This window comes from Ailuropoda melanoleuca, chromosome 9 (genome assembly GCF_002007445.2).
Source record: "Ailuropoda melanoleuca isolate Jingjing chromosome 9, ASM200744v2, whole genome shotgun sequence".
Lineage (NCBI taxonomy): Eukaryota > Metazoa > Chordata > Mammalia > Carnivora > Ursidae > Ailuropoda > Ailuropoda melanoleuca.
The window spans coordinates 73,535,682-73,546,051 of record NC_048226.1 but is presented as its reverse complement, the minus strand read 5'-3'; positions in this window follow the sequence as shown (position 1 = coordinate 73,546,051).

Below are 10,370 nucleotides of genomic sequence, written 5' to 3'. Positions count from 1 at the left end.
GAATGCTTATATTCAATTATTTGACAGGTATGTATATAAAACATACTAGATGTTACTCATTAATCCAGGCACCGAGATAGAAGTTCTCACAGTCTGATAGGAGATCATTAAACAACTAGTTTAAAATTACTAGTGTAATACAAAATATGCCTGAAAACAGATGTTCAATTAATGCTTAGTGAATAAATGAACAAATGGTTAAGTGAAAAGGATAACCTATAGTATATATCTCTTTCTGGAGATTTAAACTTAAAGTTATTGTTTTCCCTGTATCAGCAAAGACTAAAAATTTAAGTTCTTGCATATATTAGCACAATATACCTCATGTATGTCTGTGGCTACAATAGGGAAGGGGAAGGTCCGGGAGCCAGAAAATGGAGTTTGTAGACCCTCTAACAGTAAAATGACATCATGGTTTTGGTGCCTCAAAAAAGAAAAAAAAATGTGCTTCAAAACAGAAAAAAATTCATTAATTTGTTTTTATAGAGAGCCAGTTCCATCATTGGCAGTATATTCTAACAGTTTCATAATTAAGTGCCATTAGCACAAAATAAAATGTCTCATAAGACTTCCAAATACCCTCTGACCATTTCCTTTTCTAAGTTTCCATTAAGAACTTAATTGTGAGGTAAGGTGCAAGTACAAAATACCATCCTGGTATGTTTCCAATTTCAGAAAAATAGACATCATTAAAGTTGAAACAAAAAATATATTCACCTATCATCATCCATCTTTACTTAGAAAGCAATAGTTGCCTATCCAAACAGAGTTTGATTGATCCTAGGTTTTCAAAACACACATGAATGGTTTTGGACAGATGTTTCATCAATGACAAATTGGCCTTGAGGGAAACATGACCACTTTGGACAAAAGCCACATATCCACGTATTAGTTTCAGCAGCACTCATTTCAAACTGTTTTCTCATCTTAAATTTCTAAGTTAACTTCTGTTAAAATAAATATTAAGAAACTTTTAAAATTAGATTTAAATAAATCCTCTAAAGACTAAAATTACAGTTTTAAGTAACCCACTAATCAACTTTCCAATTTTTATGGCAATAATGTTATTGGCAAGATTTTGCCAAGTGGTTGATGGCATCCACCACAAAGCCCTGTTTATAAGTACATATTATCACATTAAAGGAACACTGTTTTGATTTTTAGAGCATTCACTTTAAATTCCAACCTTAAACTGATCTAAATCTTTTTCTTGTAGTGGTTGTATTCCCCCTTTTTTAATGAATTTTTTAAGATTTTTATTTAAATACCAGTTAGTTAATATACAGGGTGATATTAATTTCAAGTATGCAAGATGGTGATTCAAAACTTCCATACAACACCCAGTGTTCATCACAGCAAGTGCTCTCCTTAATCCCCATCATCTATTTAACCCATCCCCCACCCACCCCCATTTTATTTTTGACAACACACAGGGAGAACTGTGGGGAATTATTCCATTTAAAGTTAAAGACTCTGAGTAGCTAAGATTAGCATTATTAGCACCAAAAGCTGTGACATTATCCCTTAGATATTCTCCAGAAAGTAAGGTGGAGGAAAGATATGCAATAGCTTTAGAAAATGTTTCTAAGAGGAAGCAAGAGGAGCCTAAGAAATTCATAGCTATGTAAGTCACTGATGATTGAGATGTTTCCGCTGAATTCACATTAAATGTACTGTACCATAGAAATTGACACACATACCACAACACATAACAAGGGCTCATTATACTATGAACTGGTTCTCAATCTACTCACCCCAGTTTCTTGTTGTTATATTATTTCATTTAATTGTACATTTTGTAGCTTCTTTACTATTAATATCTGTTTTAATGACATGTTTGGGAAATCAAATGACCAACTCTTAAATACAAAGGGCAAATGCAGAGATAACAAAGTATGTTTAAGTTTCTCTTGCCATCATAAAAATGGATCTATGAATATGTTTACGCAAACACACACATTGTTTTCTTGGTCGAATAGTTCATAGTTCAAATGTTAAAGATGATCCAGTGACTCCTGGAGAGTTTGCCATTCTGTTTGACTTTAAAATTTGTACGTTTATTACCTCTTAGAGAATATTCTCCTGAGGGAGAGGGGATGAGTTGTGATAACCTAATCAAGTTCTAGCCTCCTTACCTTATCACTGTTTCAGAAAACTCACAGCATTATAGAAAAGCATTTCCCTTGCTAAACTCTGGCCCAAGCCATCCAAGCTTCTCTTCTACCAGCTGAGAGAGATCAGAATACCCAAATCTTATATTCAAGAACATGATAAAGAATCTGACTCCAAACTAGCAAGCCTTGTAGACATAATCAAATCCAACACTTCTCATTGTTGTCCAAAACAAAAACCAGAGCTCCCCTCCTCTTCACCAGACCAACCCCTGCTCAACATTTCAGCCTCTCTCTGGCTTCTACAGAAATTCTTCACTGACTGACAAGTGCTCTTCCTGGGAGTTCAAATTTTTGCACACCTCTATTCCATTCTCAGGGCATTTACCAAATAATATCGGGTAGTCTGGATTTCCCCTATTCCCTCATCCTTCTAGCTGAATCACACTTCATCCCCAGAAACCTCCCCTGTGTAAATTGGTTTACACTGTGCACTCTGCCATTAACACCTTCAAAATCCTTCTTAGCCATCTATCTGCCTCAAAGTCACCTTCTTTACCATTCTCCTTCTGGCAGGACCCAGGCCTCCAGAATTCTCTAGTCTCTCTTCTGCAGAGCAGCTCCAGTTTGAAGCATACCAGGTGCTTTTCAGTGTTTGACCAAAAAAAGGAAAAAAAGAAAAGAAAAAAGAAAAGAAAAGAAGAAAAGAAAAGGAAAGGAAAGGAAAGAAAAGAAAAGAAAGAAAGAAAAGAAAGAAAAAAGAAAAGAAAAGAAAGAAAAGAAAAGAAAGAAAAGAAAAGAAAAAAGAAAAAAAAAGAAAAGAAAAAAAAGAAAATCACGCAAATAGCATTTACGCTCTCCAGATGGCAATTTGTCTAGTCTAGTGTTTCCTGATCATGCTCTTGGAAATCTTTCCTACCTGATGAAATGATGCTACATTTCTCCAGCAAATGGTTTCTTCACCCCTACTGTCTATATGCTTATTTCTACCTCATGATCGCTGTTTACTTAGAGTTCCTAATTCCCTCATAATGTCAATCTATACATTAGATCATTATGACCTTTTTGACTTTTCAACTTCTCTCCATACTACTTACCTCAAATAGTCAAACTAAGAAAGCTGATCACCTAGCTTATCTTTTAAATTTGGTCTTATCACAGCTTATCTGCCACCATATGGGTTGACTATCCTTTGTTCAGGGCCTGGCCCTAGTCCTCCAGTCATCCATAGTTTTGATTATCCCACGGTACAAAGACGACCATCCAGCCTCACGCCTTCTGCAGCTATTGCCGATAGCTTAGTTCTCCTCAGACTGGGCCAGAGAGAAGCAACTATTACAAATGTATACTAGGCCAACTGCGGTTTCTTCTTCGCTATGGTACTAGATGTGTGGTCCCCAACCCCCATCTCTAGGAGCCAGTACGTTCATACTCCAGCTCCTGTGAGTGAGGCTGTTCAACCCTTGTAGCTTTCGCCCTTGTCCAGGGAACTTTGTTCTGCGGACAGGAGCTGCCTCACCCCGTACCCCGCCCTGGGTTGCTGCCTTTCCCCTCTTTTTCACCTTCCTTATCTTGCTTTACATCTTCTCTTACAGATTTTTTTCTGAAGAGCTCCCCCTCAAAAAATCTGCATCTGAATTCTTGTGTCATGCTCTACATCTAAGGAACATAACCTTAAAAACCTGTTAAATAAACTAAGCTCCCTTCGTAACTCCATTGGAAATAAGTAATTCTGCCAGCAACTTCTGACAGTAATAACTTTGTATTTATGTTTTCAAATCCAGAATTCAGATTCTATTTTGATTTTAGACATGCTATCATTCTAATGGTGATGTAAAACTACATAATTCATCTATGAAATGATGTATATAAGTTTGTGGTGAAATTAAATGAACTATGACAGGTTTAGCAATTGTGTTTATATAGATCATATTTTTAATCAAATTTCCAGTACTCAATTCTTTTATATTAGTCATATATAATTGACATAAAACATGTTTCAGTTGTAGAACATAATGATTCAATGTTTGTACATATTGAAAAATGATCAAACTAATGTCTAGTCAACATCCATCACCACACAAAAATCCAATTATTTTTTCTTAAAACACTTAAAAGTTACTCTTTGGTGATTTTCAAATATACAATGCAGTATTAACTATAGTCACCATGTTTTACATTACATCCGTGCCTTATTTATTGTATAAATGGAAGTTTGTACCTTTTGACCCCCTTCACGCATTTGCCCACACCCCACCTCCTGCCTCTGGCAACAACCAATCTGTTCTCTTTATGAGTTTGGCTTTTTATTCTATTTCATGAGTAAGTGTTCTCATACAGTATTTGTCCTTCTCTGGCTGACTTCACTTAGCATAATGTCCTCAAGTTCTATCCACATTGTTGCATATGGCAAGATTTCTTTCTTTCATCACATACTAATATTCCAGTGAATATATATGTCAGGTTTTTTTTATCCATTCATCCACCATAGGACATTTACATCGCTCCCATGCCTTGGCTATTGTAAATATGCTTCAATGAATATGACAGTGTAGATACTCTTTGAGGTACTGTATTTTATTCCTTTGGATAAATAAACAGAAGTAGAATTTCTGGATCATATGGCAGTTCTATTTTTAATTTTTTGAGGAATCTCCATACCATTTTCTATAGTGACTGCACCAATTTACATTTCTACCAATAGTTCACAGTGATTTACTTTTCTCCACACCGTTGTCAACACTTGTCATTTCTCATATCTTTCATAACCTTTCTAACAGTTGTGAGGTGATGCCGAATTATGGTTTTGATTTGCATTTCCCTGATTAGTGATGTGGAACACTTTTTCATGTGCCTATTAGGCATTTGTATGTCTTTTTTAGAAAAATATCTATTCAGATCCTCTGCCTATTTTTATTGGTTTGGGGTTTTTTTTGCTATTTACTTGTATGAGTTTTTTATACATTTTGGATATTAATCCATTATTAGATATATGGTTTGCAAATATTTTCTCCCGTTCAGTAGGTTGCCTTTTGATTTTGCTGATGAAAGAGATGGTTTCCTTGGTTGTACAGAAGCTTTTAGTTTGATGTAGTCTCACCTGTTGTTGTTGTTGTTTTTTTTCTTTGCTGCCTTTGCAATTGGTGTCAAAACCAAAACATCACCAAGACCTATATCAAGGAATTTACCATTGATGTTTTCTTCCAGAAGTTTTGTGATTTCATGTCTTACATTCAAATCTTTAATCCATTCTGAATTAAATTTTGTGTATGGTATAAGATGGGGTTCCATTTCATTCTTTTGCATGTGGCTGTCCCATTTCCCTAACACCATTTACTGAAGAGATTATTCTTTCCCAGTTATACATTCTTTACTTTTTCAATTGATTTTTATGAGATAGAATTCTCAGACAATATATTAGTTTCAGTTATACAGCACTATAATTATACTTGCATACACTTTGAAATGAACACCACTGTAGGTCTAGTTAACATCTGTCACCACAGTTACGGAATTTTTTATGATAAACTTTTTTCAGCTTTTTAAGTTTTTATTTTAACAGTAGATAACAGTGTTAACAGTTTCAGGTGTACAATATAGTGATTCAACAATTCTGTACATTACTCAGTGCTCATGATGAGAAGTGTACTCTTTTTTTATTTTTTTAAAGATTTTATTTATTTATTTGACAGAGATAGAGACAGCCAGCGAGAGAGGGGACACAAGCAGGGGGAGTGGGAGAGGAAGAAGCAGGCTCATAGCGGAGGAGCCTGATGTGGGACTCAATCCCATAACGCCGGGATCACGCCCTGAGCTGAAGGCAGATGCTCAACCGCTGTGCCACCCAGGCGCCCCGAGAAGTGTACTCTTTAATCCCCTTCACCTATTTCACCTGTCCTCCCACCCACCTCCCTTCCGGTAACCATCAGTTTATTCTCTGTAATTAAGAGTCTGGTTCTTGGTTTGTCTCCTCTCTCTTTTTCCCTTTGCTTGTTTGTTTTGTTTCTTAAATTCCACATATGAGTGAAATGATATGGCATTTGCCTTCCTCTGACTTATTTCACTTAGTATTATACTCTCTAGCTCCATCCATGGCATTGCAAATGGCAAGATTTTGTTCTTTCTTTGGCTGAATAATATTCCATTGTGTACATATGCCACCTCTTCTTAATCCATTTATCAACCAGTGGATACTTGGGCTACTTCCATATCTTGGCTATGGTAAATAAAGCTGCTAGAAACATAAAGACGCATATATCCCTTTGAATTAGTGTTCTTGTATTCTTTGGGTAAACACCCATTGGTACAATTAGTGGATCATAGGGTAGTTCTATTTTTAACTTCTTGAGGAATCTCCATACTGTTTTCCAAAGTGGCTGCCCCAGTTTGCATTGCCACTAAAAATGCACAAGTGTCTCTTTTTCTCCATATCCTCACCAACACCTGTTGTTTCTTGTTGTTTCTGACAAGTGTGAGATGATATCTCATTATAGTTTTGATTTGTATTTCCCTGATGGTAAGTGATGATGAACATCTTTTTATGTGTCTGTTGGCCATCTGTGTGTTGTTTTTGGAGAAATATCTGTTCATGTGTTCTGCCCATTTTTTAATTAGATTATTTGGTGGTGATTGGATAATGAGTTTTTTAAGTTCTTTATATATTTTGGATACTAACCCCTTATCAAATATGCCTTTGCAAATATCTTCTCCCATTCTGTAGGTTGTCTTTTAGTTTTCTTGTTTTCCTTCACTGTGCAGAAGCTTTTATTTTGACGCAGTCCCAACAGTTTATTTTTGTTTTTGTTTCCCTAGCCTCAGGAGGCATATATAGAAAAAACTTGCTTCAACTGATGTCAAAGAAGTTACCATATGTGTTCTCTTCTAGGATATTTATGGTTTCAGGTCTAACATTTAGGTCTTTAAGATATTTTGAATTTATGTTTCTGTATGGTATAAGAAAATGGTCCAGCTTATTTTGCACAGTGCTGTTCAGTATTCCCAACATTTGCTGAAGATACTTTCTCCCATTTGATATTCTTTCCTGCTTTGTCAAAAATTAATTGACCATATAGTTGTGGGTTTGCTTCCATTGATCTATGTGTCCATTTTTATATTAGTACTCTACTGTTTTGATTACTACAGCTTTGTAATATAATTTGAAGTTCATAATAGTGATGCCTCCAGCTTTGCTTTTCTTTTTCAAGATTACTTTGGCTATTCAGGGGTTTTCTGTGTTCCCATAAAAATTTTAGAATTGCTTGTTCTAGTTCTGTGAAAAGTGCTGTTCGTATTTTGATAGGAATCGCATTAAATGTGTAGACTGCACTGGGTAGAATAGACATTTTTTTTTTTTTAAAGATTTTATTGATTTATTTGACAGAGATAGAGACAGTCAGTGAGAGAGGGAACACAAGCAGGGGGAGTGGGAGAGGAAGAAGCAGGCTCTCAGCAGAGGAGCCTGACGTGGGGCTCGATCCCGGAACGCCGGGATCACGCCCTGAGCCGAAGGCAGACGCTTAACCGCTGTGCCACCCAGGCGCCCCTAGAATAGACATTTTAACAGTATTTGTTCGTTGAATCCGTGAGCATGGAATGTCTTTCCTTATCTTGGTGTCATCTTAAGTTTCTCTCGAGTGTTTTATAGGTTTCAAAGTACAGGTTTTTCACCACTTTGATTAGGTTTATTTCTAGGTAACTTATTATATTTGGTACAGTTGTAAATGGGATTATTTTCTTAATTTCTCTTTCTGCTGTTTCATTATTGGTGTATAGAAATGCAACAGATTTTTGTACATTGATTTTTATATCCTGTGACTTTACTGAATTTGTTTATCACTTCTAGCAGTTTTTGGTGGAGTATTTCAGGTTTTCTATATGCAGTATCATGTCTTCTACAAATAGTGAACGTTTTACTTCTCCCTTACCAGTTTGGATACCTTTTATTTCTTTTTGTTGTCTGATTGCTGTGGCTAGGACTTCCAGTACTATGTCGAATAAAAGTGTGAGAGTGGACATCCTTGTCTTGTTCCTGACCTTTGCGGAAAAGCTCTGGTTTTTTCCCATTGTGTATGATGTTAGCTGGGGGGTTTTCACATATGGCCTTTACTGTGTTGAGGTATGTACCTAATTTGTTGAGAGTTTTTTCATGAATGGATGTTTATTTTGTCAAATATTTTTTCTGCATCTATTGAAAAGATCATCTAATTCTTATCCTTTCTTCTATTAATGTGATGTATCATATTGATTGATTTGTAAATATCAAACCATTCTTGCGACCCAGGAATAAATCTCACTTGATCGCAGTAAATTATTTTTTTTAATGTATCGTTGGATTCAGTTTGCTAGTATTTTGTAGAGGACTTTTACATCTATGTTCATCAGAGATATCAGCCTGTAGTTCTCTTTTTTAGTGGTGTTTTTATCTGCTTTTGATAGTAGGATAATGGTGGCCTCAAAGAATGAATTTGGAAGTTTTTCTTCCTATTTTAAATTTTGCAATAGTTTGAGAAGAATACGTATTAATTCTTCTTTAAATTCACAGGTAGAATTCACCGGTGAAGCCATCTGGTCTTGGACTTTTTTTGTTGGGAGTTTTTTGATTACTAATTCAAATTCTTGCTGGTTATCATTCTGTTCAGATTTTATATTTCTTCCTGTTGGAATTTTGGTAGTTTATATGTTTCTAGGAATTTATATATTTCTTCCACATTGTCCACTTTGTTGGCATGTAGTTATTCATAATATTCTCTTATAATTTTATTTCTGTGGTGTTGTGTTATTTCTCCTCTCTCATTTGTGATTTTATTTGAATTCTTTCTGTCTTGGTAGTCTGGCTAGAGGTTTATCAATTTTATTTATTTTATTTTAAATATTTTACATATTATTTTATTAGGGCATTTCTGCTCTAATCCTCATTATTTCCTTCCTTCTGCTGGTTTTCCATTTTGATTGTTGTTCTTTGTCTACCTCATTTAGGTATAAGGTTAGGTTGGTTGAGATTTTTCTTGTTTCTTGTAGTAGGCCTATATTGCTATGAACTTCCCTCTTAGAACTGTTTTTGCTGCATCCCAAAGGTGTTGGACTGTCGTTTTCATTTTCATTTGTTTCCATGTACTTTTTTATTTCTTCTCTTATTTCCTAGTTGACCCATTTATTGTTTCGTACTATGTTATTTAACCTCCATGTATCTGTTCTTTCCACATTTTTTCTTGTGGTTGACTTTTAGTTTCATAGCAATGTGGTCAGAAAAGAAGTATGGTATGACTCTGATCATCTTGAATTCTCTGAGGCTTATTTTGTTGCCTAATATGTGATCTATTCTGGAGAATGTTCCATGTGCACTTGATAAGAATGTGTATTCTGCTGTTATAGGATGGAATGTTCTTAATATATCTGTTAAATCCATGTGTTCCAGTGTGTCATTCAAAGCCATTGTTTCCTTGTCGATTTTCTATTTGGATGATCTGTCCCATTGATGTAAATGGAGTGCTGAAGTCCCTTACTGTAATATTATTGATTAGTTCCTTCATGTTTCTTATTAACTGTTTGATGTATTTGGATGCTCCCATGTTGGGTGCATGAATATTTATAGCTGTTATATCTTCTTATTGGATTGTCCCTTTTCTGATTATGTAGGGTCTTTATTTGTCTCGTTACAGTCTTTGTTTAAAAGCCTATTTTGTCCAACATGAGTTTTGCTGCTCATTTTGCATGATAGATGTTTCTCCTTTCTCTCACTTTCAATCAGCAGGTGTCTTTCAGTCTGAGTCTCTTGTAGACAGCATATAGGTTTTTTTTAATTCATTCTGTCTCCACATGTCTTTTGATAGGAGTGCTAGTCCATTTACATTCAAAGTAATTATTGATAGATATGTATTTGTCATTTTATTATTTGTTTTGTGGTTGTTTCTGAAGATTTTCTGATCTTTTCTTTTGTGGTTTGCTGATTTTTAATGATATATTTGGATATTTCTTTATTCTTTGCATATGTATTAGTGGGTTTTGATGTATGGTTTCCATTAGGTTTGTGTATAACCTCTTCTGCATATTGCAGTCTATATTAAGTTGATGGTCATTTAAGTTTGAACCCATTCTTTACTCCTCTCCTTCCCACATTTTAGGTATATGTTGTCATATTTTACATCCTTTTTATTTTGTGGTTCCTTGACTGATTTTTTTACAGAAATATTCATTTTTCCTCCTTTCGTGTTTCCTATGCTTACACTGTCCCTTTTGGTCTCTCCTTTCCACTCAAAGTGT